The sequence below is a fragment of the Oryctolagus cuniculus genome, chromosome 2 (assembly GCF_051225735.1).
Source record: "Oryctolagus cuniculus isolate XC-2025 breed Fujian yellow rabbit chromosome 2, ASM5122573v1, whole genome shotgun sequence".
In the NCBI taxonomy this organism is placed as follows: Eukaryota; Metazoa; Chordata; class Mammalia; order Lagomorpha; family Leporidae; genus Oryctolagus; species Oryctolagus cuniculus.
Genome location: NC_142868.1, coordinates 90,235,699 through 90,249,584, shown reverse-complemented (window position 1 = coordinate 90,249,584; position 13,886 = coordinate 90,235,699). Strand labels below are relative to the sequence as shown.

At 46.8% G+C, this 13,886-nt stretch overlaps 1 protein-coding gene and 1 long non-coding RNA gene across 6 annotated transcripts in view; one reads left to right on the top strand and one right to left on the bottom strand.

Annotated features, from left to right (window-relative positions):
- Window positions 1-1,174: 1,174 nt before the first annotated feature.
- LOC149127890 (uncharacterized) lies at window positions 1,175-2,350 on the bottom strand. Its single transcript, XR_016229103.1, has 3 exons — window positions 2,167-2,350; window positions 1,590-1,636; window positions 1,175-1,406 (listed from the first exon to the last, which is right to left on the bottom strand). It is a non-coding gene; the product is annotated as an uncharacterized LOC149127890 (long non-coding RNA).
- A 597-nt stretch (window positions 2,351-2,947) lies between these two features.
- The window catches only part of NSD3 (nuclear receptor binding SET domain protein 3), a 122,142-nt gene continuing 111,203 nt past the window's right edge, over window positions 2,948-13,886 (top strand). For all 5 annotated transcript variants that reach the window (XR_011386371.2, XM_070068551.2, XM_017350356.4 and 2 more), the window contains exon 1: window positions 2,948-3,519. The gene's annotated coding sequence lies outside the window, so the exon portion shown is untranslated. The remainder of the gene's footprint in view (window positions 3,520-13,886) is intronic.

Below are 13,886 nucleotides of genomic sequence, written 5' to 3'. Positions count from 1 at the left end.
TATTCGCTTACAACCAGGCAACCATCGAGAATCATTAAGTATTCATAAACCAGATGAATGACTCAAGCCCAGTCTTTGAAAGATGAGCTGGTTTTCTTTGCAGCCATATGTCAGCAATCCTGTTCTAAAACGGGAAGGGTTAAAGCCCCTTCTCACTGAAATCCATTCCTTCAAAAAGCAATGCTCCCTTCTCCTGTTTTCAGGCTTCTTAATTTCTTGGACTTTCAGGATAAGTGATTTACCATATGAGAGTTTCTGTATATAATTTTCAGAAGCCAAAAAATTTCCTTTCCTCCATAACTCTACCTCTGAGAATTGTGTTCGATTTCTGTCTTAATTAAATTTGCTCCTTTTTTTGGCCGGCGCTGCGGCTCACTAGGCTAATCCTCCGCCTTGCGGCGCCGGCACACCAGGTTCTAGTCCCGGTCGGGGCTCCAGATTCTGTCTCTGTTGCCCCTCTTCCAGGCCAGCTCTCTGCTGTGGCCTGGGAGTGCAGTGGAGGATGGCCCAAGTGCTTGGGCCCTGCACCCCATGGGAGACCAGGAGAAGCACCTGGCTCCTGCCTTCGGATCAGCGCAGTGCACCGGCCGCAGCGGCCATTGGAGGGTGAACCAACGGCAAAAGGAAGACCATTCTCTCTGTCTCTCTCACTGTCCACTCTGTCAAAAAAAATTTTTTTTTGCTCTTTTTAATGGAGCAGAGTAAGCATGTTCATAATCCCATAATTGTTACATGCTGAAGATATATTTTTGTCTATTTTTAAAAAACATTTATTTTCATCTACTTGAAAGGCAGAGCAATGGGTGGTGAGAGAGAGAGGATCTTTCATTCCCTGGTTCACTCCCCAAACACCCCCTAACAGCTAGGTCTGGGCCAGGCTGAAGCCAGGAGCCTGGAAGGTCATCTGGGTCTCCCATGTGGATGGCAAGGGCCCATGTACTTGAGCAATCCTTTGCTGCCTCAATGGCAGGAACCCAGATCAGAAACGGAGCAGCCCAGACTTGAGCCAGGCACTCTGCCCTTGAATGCAGACAACCCAAAGGCAGTTCAACCTGTGTACCACATTGCTTGTACCTAAATTATTATTTTCATGGCCATTTCCTAAATATGGCTCCACCTAAAATATTAAATTTTCTAAAATTTGGAAGAAGAGACTATGCGTGTACTTCACATATTTCTTTAAAAATGATTTATTTATTTGAAAGGCAGAGATACAGGGAGAGGAGAAAGAGAAGTGACAAAAGGGAGAGAGAGATCTTCCGTCGACTGGTTCACTGCCCAAATGGCTGCAATGGCCCAGGCTGGGCCAGGCTGAAGCCAGAAGCCAGGAGCTTCTTCCAGGTCTTCCATGTGTGTGCAGGGGCTCAAGGACTTGGGCCATCTTTTCCAGACACATCAGCAGGGAGCTGGATGGGAAGTGGAGCAGCCAGGACTTGAACAGGTGGCCAGGACTTGAACAGCCATCCAAATGGGCAGCGGCTTACCCTTCTATGCCACAGCGCCAGCCCCAACATAATTTAAAATTCCAAACTCTTGTTCTGGGCATGATTAGAAGCAGGCCAGTATAAAAATCTTCGAGAACAACTTACCTGATTCTTTTTAAGGGGGAAATCCCGGTATTAAGTCACAGCAACAGCTTATCAGTAAAGCAAAGACAGAGAGGGTGCAAAGAGTAAGAGGGAGACAGAACCATAGAAAAAGAAAATAAAATATAGACCTTCTCCCAGGAGGTAGAATAAAACCAGGCCCAGGTGTTTCTCTATGGCCATTTTTTTTTAAATAACAAATAAAAATGTGCTTTTATCGATTCCTTTAGCTTTAATAGTATTACGAACTCTAATCAGTTTCACCCTTAGTATTGACAGGGTTATTATTATTTTTGTAACTAACACTTATTTAGTGCCCATGAAAATTAGCGATCTGTAGAGATCGTCTCTTATTTCAGTGCACTTAATAGGTAAAGCTACCAGGACCGTCTTGCAGTGGCTGCCAACAGATCCGCGGCACGCTCCCGTCTCCACAGAGTGTGACGTCAAGCAGCGAGGTGGCTTTAATATTCCCAGAACAGAGAGCCACGGGTGTCCTCCTGCGATCGCTTCCCGCCCGCGCGTTCCCGTCCCGAGTCAGCACCCCCGGGCTCCGGGAAACGCACCCCGCGGCACCCACCTAGGACCCGCCATTGTCTCCCACGTCCGCGGCCGGCGCGGGCACCCCAGAGGCGCGCCCCTCGGCCGGACACGCCGCCCTCACAGCGCCCGGGCGGCCGGCGGGGGCCCCGGCACGTGACGGGCCCCGAGTCCGCGGGGTCCCGGCAGGCCGCTGACGTCCTCCGGGCTACCCACAAGCCTCCGGGCGGGCAGGAAGGCGGCGCGCGCCGCCGGTGCCGGCCCGGGCGGTCGGGGCGCTTCCCGGGCGGCACCGAGACGCCGCCGCCGGCTTCCCACACTCACGCCCACCGCCGAATGCCACACGGACCCCGGGGCTTCCCGATGTAGCCGCCCCACACACAGCCCCGGAAGAGCAGGAAGCCATTCCCCCTGACAGCTGTCGGGCTGGAGGCAGCCGAGGGGGACGCTCGGAAAGCATCCCCGACTCTCTCTCTCCACCGGGCGCCCGTGTGTGTAGGGAACTGCACGGCCGTGCCACTCTGAGGAGAACCAGATGGCGTTTAGTACGCGAGCCGCTAGCTAGCCATGTCCACACCATCACGGTTTCACCTCACGGGCCCACCCCTTAACCTGTTCCTCCGCCGCCTAGTTCTTGTTTCGTTCTCGACGCCAGCGCTTCCTGTCTCTTTGCCCTACCGCCCGCGGCCTCCCTCCGGATCCGCGCCGCTCGCTACTCCCCGCGGCTCCCCTCAGCCCCGCCGTCTGGCCGCTTCCTCCTCTCGCCCCCTGCGCTCCAAACCCGGGACTGCATTTCCCGGCAGGCGCCGCGGCCGGTGGCCAATCAGGAGCTGAGGATTTGGCGGCGGCGGCGGCGGCGCCCCGAGAGTCGGGGTGGGGGGGCTTTGTGCGCGGCGGCGGCGGCGGCGGCGGCGGCGGGAGCGGGCGGCGACGGCGACGGAGACAGCGGCGGCCAGCACGGAGGCGGAGGCCGGGGGCGCTGTGGGCAGGTCGCCGCGGAGAGGCGTGCGAATTCCGAGTCGAGCCCCGAGGACCCCGCTGCCCCGGCCGGGACGCCAGCCACAGGCTCCTCTCAGGCAACCCCGGCTGCGCGGCGACCCCCAGCCCCTGCGGCCCCCCGTGCCCACTCCGCCTCCCGCAGCCTTCCTCCGCCCCGCAGCGCGCCCGGCCCGGCCCGGCCGTGGCCCTCCTCGGTGCCGGCCGCCATGGCAGAGGCGTCCGGCGCGGGGGAAATCTAGCCCGGGGATTTCATGCGGCCTAGTCCGGTTCCGTCTCCTCCCCCGCCGCGGCCCCGGCAGCTGCCTGCACCCCAAGCCCCACTCCGGGCCCCCGTGTCTGTCTCTCCTGTGATCGTACTGACACGGCCGGGGGGTTAGAATGGAACAAACTGAAGGTAAAGTGCGGGTGTGTGCGTGTGTCTGTGTGTGCGCGCGCGCGTGCATAGTGCAAGGCTGAGCCGAGGGAGCCGCGGGGAAGGGGCGACTCGGGGATGAGGCGCGGGTGGGAGAGGGAGACCCAGGAACTGGAGGAGCAGCGGGGCTTCTGCGCGGGTTCGGTGGGGAGCCGAGAGGGAGGAGCAGATGGCAAGGTGGGGGGTGTGGAGGGAATTGGGGGGTGGGGCAGGGAAGGTCGGAGTGGGGTTAGAGCTGTGGCGCTGGGAATTGGGAGTAGAGGTGGGGATGGAGATGGGCAGGGGGAGAAAGGGAAGAGTTGGATCTGGAGATCCGAGGACCCCGACGTGGGGAGGTCTGCGGGTGTAGCGTGTGTGGAGCTTAGGGGAGTCCGGGGTATGTGTGCTGGCGGGGCGAGGGAGGAGAATAGAATTTGATGGGGAGTCGGGGGCACCTTGCGGGGGTCGAGGGAGAACCGGGGCAGGGAAGTGGAGGGAGCGATGGACCCGAGAAGGGGTGGGAGATGGAAGAGGCAGGATGCTCGGGGAAGGTGGGGAGTAGACGCAGGGAGCTGGGAGACGGGATTGGGTGAGGGGAGGGAATTGACTGGCTGTCGGAAGGGCTGAGCTCGGCCGAGCGGCCTCGCCGGGTGGGAGGGAGAGAGGGGATGGGGTTGTGAAAGTGTTAGGCTGCGAAAGCCTTTTGTTCTTATATTTGTATGCGTTTTGTGCCTTGCCTCTCGAGGCTGGAGCGTGGAGGAGCCAGTGGCTATTTGCGGCTGGGATTGTCGTGAGATGGGGGAGGTGTGGGTTCGGCTGCTCTGAGGGAGATGTGTTTGTGTTATGGTAGGGAGACAGGGGGAGACATGGCCATAATTTGATGGTTTTGGTGAGGGAGTGAAGACTTCCGATTTAAAGGGGGCAGGGGCAGCCATGTTTGCTGCCAGGCACTGCAGTGTAAATAAATTCTTTTCCTCTCGAGCGTCCGTGTGAATCTGCAAGGGGCCAGCTCTGGTTGTTAGCCCCATTGCTTTCTGTTCATGAATTCCTCTCCCCTGCGTCTCAGGCCATTTAAAATTATTCATAACCGCCAAAGGAGGCAGCGGTGTTTTCCATCTTGTGTGTTTTGCTGCTCTCCCCCTCTCTCTTCCCTCTTCCTTGTGGCTGCAAGCTAGGCATGCTGATGAGCTGCAGTGTAAAATTTAACCCTTTCATCAATTTCAAACTGGATTTTTACTGTCTGTAGGAGTCATTACTACTCTCGCATGGCAAACATGATCGCGAAAAGTCTTCCGAAGACTGAAAAATTTGTTTGTTTCAGAAGCTGTCAACATGTCTTTTTTTTTTTTTCTTTCTCCCAATTCTTTAAGTAAACAAGGAAATTGCATCGGTTATTTTACTTGGGCCTGTGCTCTTGGCAAAGCACTGTGGGAGTAGCAGGGGCAGAGAAATCTGCTTGCAATAGATGCTCTGCTTGATATACTTTGAATGTCGGAAAATTAGAAATGTGTACATTTAGAATAGTGTTTCTGATACTTATAGTTGATGATGGGTGTGTTCAGAAAAATGCCTTTTTTTTTTTTTTAAATAAACTCTGTATTTCCCTCATCCCTTTTCTTTGCTTTCAAGTAGCTAGCTCAGTACTACCTCCAGTTCAGCACGGTGCAGTGGTCTATGCAGCAGGCATGCATTTCTTTGAGCATGGTTGTATTGCCAGTTTATTTTGGGGGGTGAGGTGGAGTGGGGTGGGAAGTTCAGGTCATTCTCAGGAAAGCTACAGGACCTCTTTAATGTATTTAAACTAAGTACTTGCGTGGTTTGACATAGTTGATACTCCAAAGGTTCAAATCCTGAAAAATTTGTAGTAGATAAATTGGCACTAAGTAGAACCTATCTTATTTTCATATTGAAAAGGATTAAATGTGTGCGTGACCTTTGGTTTTTCTGATTTTAATTGGGATGATCCAAACTTTTATCCACCATATTGACATTGTAGCTCTTCTGTACTAGCAGGGAGGTCCGTTTAAGCTATAATACAATGGACTGCATATCAATTTAATCTACCTCAATGCCAGTATCTTCTCAGTTGTTACTTAGGATGTGTTCTTGGTTTGTTGCAGGAATTAAATTGAATATTGTTAGACTGGTACTTTGTAAGAGTACTGTTATTATTTTATCATCAAGGCTCAATTTAAAACAACATATTTTGATTCAGATAATATTCAGTCTCAGGTTTTTGAAATTTTGTGAGGAAAAGTTTCATTTGAAAAACTATTCAGTGGCTTTTATATTTGGAATTTATTTTTGCAGAAAGTCATTTTATATCTCCCACTTAACCAACTTGTTATTTGTAATTAGTTGGTAAATTATGTACAGGAACATGAATTTTTAGGAAAATGAAAAGTTGTATATTAAAATAGAAAAATAGTCACATTGGCAGCTTGAACCACTAAAATAAAGTATATCCCTGTGGATTTAGCTTCTGGGCATTCTGGAAAGAGCAGGGTCCCCTGCTCAGCTGTCATGAGTAGTCTGCTTCCTTGGACAGGTATCCTGTAATGGATAAGGCTACTCTGGTTAGATAACACTTAAAACCCAAACTTTGTTTTAATTACCTCATTCATTAGCCCACCTCCTACCTATGATGGCTTTCTTTTTTTAACTAAATTAGCATATGCTGTCTTTTCTCCTGGTCAGATTGAATGAGTTTTGATAAAGGAAATCGATTGTGAAATTGATGATCCTGGAAAAACCATCAAATCCGATTCTAAAGACAGCAATATTTGGGATTTATTATACTATTCATAACAACTACAATAATAGCTGCTAACAGTCGTCCTCTTACGGTGTGCTATGTTGAGTGTCTTACACGCATGACTGCCTTTTGTACTCCTGACAGGTGTATGAGATTAGTACTTTCAACTCCTCTTTTTGGGTGGGGAAGCTAAAGTTCAGTAACTTAATAATAACATCACAGAAGTGATCAATAACAAAGCCAATATTTGAGCCTGGGTGTTTTACAGTAAAAAAAAAAAATCTGGATCAACAGAACTTTTAGTTTTTTATTTTTTTTATTTTTTTTTTATTTTTGACAGGCAGAGTGGACAGTGAGAGAGACAGACAGAGAGAGAAAGGTCTTCCTTTGCCGTTGGTTCACCCTCCAATGGCCGCCGCTGCAGCCGGCGCACCGCGCTGATCCGATGGCAGGAGCCAGGAGCCAGGTGCTTTTCCTGGTCTCCCATGGGGTGCAGGGCCCAAGCACCTGGGCCATCCTGCACTGCACTCCCTGGCCACAGCAGAGAGCTGGCCTGGAAGAGGGGCAACCGGGACAGAATCCGGCGCCCCAACCGGGACTAGAACCCGGTGTGCCGGCGCCGCAAGGTGGAGGATTAGCCTATTGAGCCACGGCGCCGGCCTACTTTTAGTTTATTTTTAAAACACATAAAAATAATACACGTTCATTATTTTTAACATGCTCAAATATTATAGACTAAGAATTTAATTTTTTTAAAAAGTGCCCCCAATTTCCACGTTGGAGTTTCTTGTGTGTCCTTCTAGAAAATACCTGTGCATACGGAGTTTATTTCTCTTGAAACACTTACAAATGGTAACATACTATTAGTATTTTTCTTTTTTGTTTTAGCAGACTGTCTAAGGCATATTTCTATAGAGATCCACAGCTTTTTTTTTTTAGGGACATGTAATATTTCATTGTTTCGTTTCAGTCGTTAACAGGTTTTTGCTAAAATAAGTAATGTAAAAGAGCTTGAATTAAGTTCCTAGCAATCTGCTTAAACGGAAGGGAGGTAGTCCAACTACCTGATTTCACAAGACAAAACCTGAGGCCGGAGAAGTGAAGGCCAAGGCATTGATGACAGCCCTGTGCCTTAGCTCTTCATACTGCAGCATGTTACTTCCCCTCTCTGAGGAGACTGGAGCTGTCCGTGAATGCTCAAGGTGATGGGGAACACTCAGGGCGAGGAACCTTGGGAGTCGCTGGCGGCGAGGCGAGGAAGCCTGTGCTTTTTCATACTCCGTTCATCCTGTCGCACCTATGACAGATGCACACAATATTTTTACATGCACAATGAATTGTGTCCAAGTTATCTCGAAGTTTGTGTTTTGTGTGATGAAGTAGTTTTTGGCAGGATATTTCTGTTGAACAAAATTGTCAATGAAGTAAGACAGCAATAAAAAGAAAAAAAAATCCTTCAAAAAGGACATGGAAAGAAAATTGAGACACTTGGTAAGTTTTTAAAAACAAGCTAAAAATACCTAATTGAAAACAATAAGTTTAAAAAAACTTAGACCTTGTGGATTACTTTATTTTTAATTATTTTTACATATCAAGAAAATGAGTTACCATGGATACTTACTCATTGAGTTCTTTTAAAACAAAAAGATAGTCTTGTCTGTTGTAGACACTTAAAAAATTAAAATCATTAAAGCTTTAAAAAGATTTAGAATTTGGTATCCAGCCATTATGTCTGTTTCTCAATTCAGTGCTGGTTTTAGTTTTACTTTAAAAAAGCAGAGTCTATTATTTTTTGAAAGAGCAACTAAGATGATTTATTCTTTTGTTAATAAACAACATGTCCAGCATTTGAGTTTTTAAATAAATGGTGAGCTTATTTCTGCAGGCTAATCTTTCTACAAATATTAATAAGGATACATTTAAGAAATAGATTATACTAAGACTATGTAACATTTTTTGAAAGCTTAAAGTTTTTTTTCCATTTTTACTGTTTACCTTAGTTAATGCTTAATAAATAAACACTTCTGTAGTATGTTGTTCCTATATAGTATGGCATGAAAACAAGGAGAATACATGTATTTTAAACTTTGCAGATTTGGAGAATGTTGTGTTTAAAAGATTTACTTATTTATTTTGAAAATCATAGAGAGAGATCTTCTAACCACTGGTTCACTCTCCAGATGGCCACCATGAAGCCAGGAGTCAGGAGCTTCTTTGGTGTTTCTCACATGGGTAGCAGGGGCCCAGGTAGTTGGACCATCATCCCCTGCTTTCCCAATCTGTTAGCAGGGAGCTGGATCAGAAGTGGAGCAGCCAGGACTTGCACCTGTGCCTATAAGCGATGCTGGCATAGCAGGCAGCAACTTTACCTGTTATGCCATGATGACAGCCTGAGAATGTTCAGTTTTTACCAGTTGTTTCTCCTGAAGTACATCTGCTCATTGACATAATTTTGAATTTGAAAAACCTCTGTGAAAAAAGATTCTTGGCTTATTTTTAAATTTTTAGTGTGAATCTTTATCATCATTAACTGATCTATAGTGATGACTTTCTCCCTTTCTAATATTTTATTGCTAGGTTCCTTTTTGCATTTATATCCAGCTATATTGAGAAGAAAGTAAATAAAATGAAAAATTTGTATATTCATTTAATTTCCATTTTAGCCATATATAAAACAAAACGTAAAACATTATCTAATAATACCTTACATTTATATGGCATTTTCTGAGATGTTTGGTAGAATTCCCACATAATAGCTTCTTAAATTTTCTTAGAAGTCATTTTTAGGCGGCCAGTGCCATGGCGTAGAAGGTTAAGCCTCTGCCTGCAGTGCTGGTATCCCAAATGGACACTGGTTCAAGTCCCAGCTGCTCCACTCCCTATCCAGCTCCCTACTAATGTGCCTGGGAAAGCAGTAGAGGATGTCCCAAGTGCTTGGGCCCCTGCACTGAAGTAGGAGACTGAGAAGAAGCTCCTGGCTTTGGCCAGGCCCAATCCCAGCCATTGTGGCCATTGGGGGTATGAACCAACACATGGAAGATTTCTTTTCTCTCCCTCTGCCTTTCAGATAAATACATATATCTTAGTCATTTTTAAAGTTTATTTAATTAAAAGCAATGAGAGAGAGAGAGAGATCCATCTTCTGTCTGCAAGTACACTCCCCAAATGCCTACAACAGCTGAGGCTGGGCTAAGCTGAGACTAGGTCCCATGTTGTAAGTAGCAGGGACCCAAGTACTTGAGTCATCATTACTGGCCCCCAGGGTCTGCGTTATCAGGAACCTGGATTGGGAATGGAGGTGGGACTCTATCTGTCACTCCTTTATGGGATGTAGGCATCTGCTTAACCTGCTGTGCCACAATGCCTTCCTGTTGACCTTTTTTTTTTTTAAAAATATGAAATTGGAAAGCATAAGAAATATTTAACTAGAGGGCTAGTGCTGTGGTGCAGTGGGTTAACCCCACTGCCTACAATGCCCACATCCCATATAGGTGACAGTTCGAGTCCCGGCTGTTCTACTTCCCATCCAGCTCCCTCGTAATGCATCTGGAAAAGCGGTGGAGTATGGCCCAAGTACTTGGGCTTCTGCCACCCATGTTGGAGATCCGAATGAAGCTCCTGGCTTCTACCTGGCCCAGCCCTGGCTGTTGTGGCCATTTGGAGAGTGAACCAGTAGATGGAAGATACCTCTCTATCTCCTTTCTCTATGTATAACTCTGCCTTTCAAATAAATAAATCTTTAAAAACAAACAAACAAAAAAAATTTTAACTCAATCTAAAGATAGGGAAATTGAGATTTCAGGGACTCCCTGGCCAAATAAACTGTTATGTTTCATGGACTATGGTTTTTAGGTTTGTCTGATTACTTAAGATACATAGGCTATTCTTTTTTTTTTTTTTTTTTTTTGGACAGGCAGTGTGGACAGTGAGAGAGACAGAGAGAAAGGTCTTCCTTTGCCGTTGGTTCACTCCCCAGTGGCCGCTGTGGCTGGCACGCTGCGGCCAGCGCACCGCGCTGATCCGAAGCCAGGAGCCAGGTGCTTCTCCTGGTCTCCCATGGGGTGCAGGGCCCAAGCACTTGGGCCATCCTCCACTGCCTTCCCATGCCACAGCAGAGAGCTGGCCTGGAAGAGGGGCAACCGGGACAGAATCCGGCGCCCCAACCGGGACTAGAACCCGGTGTGCCAGTGCTGCAGGCGGAGGATTAGCCTATTGAGCCATGGCGCTGGCCAAGCTATTCTTTTTTGTTATTTATTTATTTATTTGAAGGCAGAGTTAGAGTGAGCTTCCATCTGCTGGTTCACTCCCCAAATGGCTGCATTGGCTGGGACTGGACCAGGTTGAACCTAGGAGCTAGGAACTTCATCCAGGTCTCCCACGTGGGTGCAGGGGCCTGTTTACTTGGGCCATCTTGTGCTGCTTTCTCAGGTGTGTTAGCAGGGAGCTGGATCAAAAGTGGAACAGCTGGGACTCGAAGTTGTGAAGCTGGCACCACAGGCACACAGAGCTGACCCCCATATGTTTTCTTATCTATAAAATATATAGATAAGAACTTCAAAGATATTTTCTGGGATTTTGTGAATAAAACAAGAATAGTTTATTATGTGGAGACTTGCCTAGTGGCAGTTTGGCCATAACCAAGATAGTATTAAGGCTCTTCAGAATTGTGTTATCTAGCCTCTTTCAGCTATGGAGTCTTAAGAAAGCTGTATGTAAAAAATGAAAATTTAAAAATTAGACTTTCTAAAGTTGCAACAGATGACATGTAAAGAAAAAAAAACTAAATGTACCTGTATATAAAGATAATTAAAAATGAATCTTAATGAAGAATAGGATGGGAGGGGGAGTAGGAGGTGGGATGGTTTAGAGGTGGGGAGTGGGTATGGGGGTAAGAACCACTATAATCCTAAAGTTGTACCTATGAAATTTATATTTATTAAATAAAAGCTTTCTATAAAAAAACTAAAAGCACAGTATCAACAACTAATTAGAAAATGAACAAACATATGAACTGTCATGAAGTACTAAGCTGTTTAAGAAAGCTGTAGACAGAGCTCTTTGGTTTAGCTATTATTGTCTTGTGGTGGTTGAGCTTTAGGGATACAAGCTTACTTATATCTCAGTTGTTTCTATCAGAAAAACCTAAAAAACCCATAATAAAAAGAGAGTCAGAAAATATAAAAATGGAATAACCAGTTTTTAACTGTCATTGTCAAAAGAGGTATCTAAGCTGGCGCCGGCGGCTCAATAGGCTAATCCTCCACCTAGCGGCACCGGCACACCAGGTTCTAGTCCCGGTCGGGGCGCTGGATTCTTTCCCAGTTGCCCCTCTTCCAGGCCAGCTCTCTGCTGTGGCCAGGGAAGGCAGTGGAGGATGGCCCAAGTGCTTGGGCCCTGCACTCCATGGGAGACCAGGAAAAGCACCTGGCTCCTGGCTTCGGATCAGCGCGGTGCGCTGGCCACAGCGCGCCAGCCGTGGCGGCCACTGGAGGGTGAACCAACGGCAAAAGGAAGACCTTTCTCACTGTCCACTCTGCCTGTCAAAAAAAAAAAAAAAAAAAGTATCTAGACAACTGAAAAAAAAAGGCAGTTTTGTAACATTTAGTAATTTGAAGTTTTTGTGCTTTATTCATGAATATAAAGAAAAAAAAACCCTGAATCCTAAAAGAAAGTGCCATTTTATTCAAAATTTTGTTTATTCAGAGTTCATTTCTGTTGTACTTTTTGGTAGGATTTGATGACTATCAGTTTTCATTAATATGTAAACTTTTCCTTAATAACTAATGCTTACTGAATACTTAGTATGACACAGGCTAAGTTTTTTTTTTTTTTTTTTTTTTTTTATGATTTATCTATCTATTTGAGAGGTAGAGTTACAGAGAGAGAGAGGGAAAAACTGAAAAGTCTTTCATCTGCTGGTTCACTCCCCAAATGGCTGCAACAGGCTGAGCTGGGCCTAACCAAAGCCAGGCCAGGAGCTTCTTCCTGGTCTCCCACATGGGTGCAGGGGCCCCAGGATTTGTGCCATCCTCCACTTCTTTCCCGGACCATAAGCAAAGAGCTGGATCAGAAGAGGAACAGCCGGCTGGACACAAACTGGTGCCCATATGGGATGTCTACTGTGCCATAGCGCCAGACCCAGTATGTAAAGCCAACAGCCGACTTTTTCTTAGAAAATATCAACTTGTCGGGGCCGGTGCCATGGCTCACTTGGTTAATCCTCTGCCTGTGGTGCTGGCATCCCATATGAGTGCTGGGTTCTAGTCCCTGTTGCTCCTCTTCCAGTCCAGCTCTCTGCTGTGGCCCAGGAAGGCAGTGGAGGATGGCCCAAGTGCTTGGGCCCCTGCACCTGCATGGGGGACTGGGAGGAAGCACCTAGCTCCTGGCTTTGGATCAGCGTAGTCAGGTTGGTGTAGCTCCGGCCGTAGCGGCCATTTTGGGGGGAATCAACAGAAGGAAGACCTCTCTCTCTCTCTCCCCCTGTCTCCCTGTCTCCCTCTCTCTCACTCTCTCACTGTCTAACTGTATCTGTCAAATTAAAAAACAAAAGTCAATGTAGTTCTTCTCGCTTAAACATTTTATTTAACAAAAATCAGTTGGACTCCCCTGCTTTCACAGTAATGTAGCCAACCAAAAAACTGTTAATCTGAGAGGTAATCAGTAGAGACAGTGAGTGTTTGACCCTTTATCCTTGAAGCTTCTTTATTTGGAAGGTAGTTACAGAGAAAGATAGATACCATCTATATGCTGGTTCACCTCCCAGTGGCCGCAACAGCCAGGGCTGGCCAGGCTAAATCCAGGAGCCAGGAGCCTCTTCCCAGTCTCCCACGTGAGTGCAGGGTCCCAAGCACTTGGACCGACTTCCATTGCTTTCCCAGGCCATTAGCAGGGAGCTGGATCAGAAGTGGAAAATCTGGGACATGAACCAGCACCCATATGGGATGCTGGCACTGCATACGGCAGCGTAACTCGCTATACCATAACAGCAGCCCTCTTCCTTTTTTTTTTTCCAAAGATTTATTTTACTTATTCAAGAGGCAGAATTAGAGAGGGAGACATGGATAGATCTTCCGTCTGTTTGTTCACCCTGCAAATGGTTGTAATGGCCAGGGCTGGGCTAGGCTGGAGCCAGGAGCCAGGAGCTTCTTCTGGGTCTCCAACGTGGCTGTCCGGGGCCCAAACACTTGGGCCATCTTCTTTCCTAGGTGCATTAGCAGGGATCTGATCAGAAGTGGAGCAGCTAGGACTGGAACTAGCACCGGTATGGGATGCTGGCATGGCAGGTGGCAGCTTAACCTGTGAATCTTAACTTGTAATTTGGCCAGGTGACCAGTGTCTTCTGAAGGTAGAGAAAGTAGATTATGCTTCCCTCGTCTTATAGACTGTTTAATTGTATATTTGAAAGAGTTAAATGTTGACTTTTGAAGATTATGAAGAAACAGTTGAATGTTTTTTTCCCTTTGCCTGCTGAATACAATCTATTTGCATGAAACTGCAACAGAGATCTAGAAAAGACATTTTTATAAGACATCTGCAAATATAAAACATTTATTTGGTTATTATAATTTTGTCACTTTAAAGCTGTGTTTTTTTGTTTTTTTGTTTTTTGTTTTTT